Source organism: Lampetra planeri, chromosome 62, assembly GCF_965212315.1.
Source record: "Lampetra planeri chromosome 62, kcLamPlan1.2.h2, whole genome shotgun sequence".
Taxonomy (NCBI): domain Eukaryota; kingdom Metazoa; phylum Chordata; class Hyperoartia; order Petromyzontiformes; family Petromyzontidae; genus Lampetra; species Lampetra planeri.
This window is the reverse complement of record NC_136168.1, coordinates 4,645,250-4,647,060: the sequence shown is the minus strand read 5'-3', so window position 1 is coordinate 4,647,060 and position 1,811 is coordinate 4,645,250.

The following is a 1,811-nucleotide window of genomic DNA, read 5'->3' as shown; positions in this document are numbered from 1 at the left end:
AGTTGAGTTAGTTTCTGTGAGTGTTAGTGAGTAGTTGGGTGAGTTTCTGTGTGTGTGAGTGAGTGAGTTAGTTGAGTGAGTTTCTGTGAGTGTGAGTGAGTAGTTGAGTGAGTTTCTGTGAATGTGAGTGAGTAGTTGGGTGAGTTTCTGTGAGTGTGAGTGAGTGAGTTAGTTGAGTGAGTTTCTGTGAGTGTGAGTGAGTTGTTGAGTGAGTTTCTGTGAGTGTGAGTGAGTTGTTGAGTGAGTTTCTGTGAGTGTGAGTGAGTTGTTGGGTGAGTTTCTGTGAGTGTGAGTGAGTGAGTTGAGTGAGTTTCTGTGAGTGTGAGTGAGTTGTTGAGTGAGTTTCTGTGAGTGTAAGTGAGTTGTTGGGTGAGTTTCTGTGAGTGTGAGTGAGTGAGTTGAGTGAGTTTCTGTGAGTGTGAGTGAGTTGTTGGGTGAGTTTCTGTGAGTGTGAGTGAGTAGTTGGGTGAGTTTCTGTGAGTGTGAGTGAGTTTTTAAGTGAGTTTCTGTGAGTGTGAGTGAGTTTTTGGGTGAGTTTCTGTGAGTGTGAGTGAGTGAGTTAGTTGAGTGAGTTTCTGTGAGTGTGAGTGAGTTGTTGAGTGAGTTTCTGTGAGTGTGAGTGAGTGAGTTGAGTGAGTTTCTGTGAGTGTGAGTGAGTTGTTGGGTGAGTTTCTGTGAGTGTGAGTTTCCCGGAAGCGCGATGGCACACGAGGTGGGACAGCTCCTGGGGGTGGGGGGGCGACTCGCGTAGGGGTGACCACCAGCACCACCACCACCATCAGCACCACCAGCACCACCACCATCAGCACCACCACCATCAGCACCACCACCATCAGCACCACCACCACCAGCACCACCACGATCAGCGCCACCACAACCACCATCAGCACCACCACCAGCACCATCAGCACCATCAGCACCACCACCACCACCACCATCAGCACCACCACCACCACCACCACCATCAGCACCACCATCAGCACCACCACCACCATCAGCACCACTACCACCACCATCAGCACCACCACCATCAGCACCACCAGAACCACCATCAGCACCACCAGCACCACCACCACCAGCACCATCAGCACCACTACCACCACCATCAGCACCACCATCAGCACCACCACCAGCACCATCAGCACCACCAGCACCACCACCACCATCAGCACCACCACCATCAGCACCACCATCAGCACCACCAGCACCACCACCACCATCAGCACCACCACCATCAGCACCACCACCATCAGCACCACCACCACCATCACCACCACCAGCACCACCATCAGCACCACCACCAGCATCATCAGCACCACCAGCACCACCACCACCATCAGCACCACCACCACCACCACCACCACCATCACCACCACCATCACCACCACCAGCAGCACCACCACCATCAGCACCACCACCACCACCACCACCACCACCACCATCACCACCACCACCACCACCATCAGCACCACCAGCACCACCACCATCAGCACCACCACCACCATCACCACCATCACCACCACCATCAGCACCACCACCACCACCAGCACCACCACGACACCACCACCACCAGCACCACCACCACCACCACCATCAGCACCACCACCACCACCATCAGCACCACCACCACCACCACCACCATCACCACCACCACCACCACCATCAGCACCACCAGCACCACCACCATCAGCACCACCACCACCATCACCACCATCACCACCACCATCAGCACCACCAGCACCACCACCATCAGCACCACCACCACCATCACCACCATCACCACCACCATCAGCACCACCACCACCACCAGC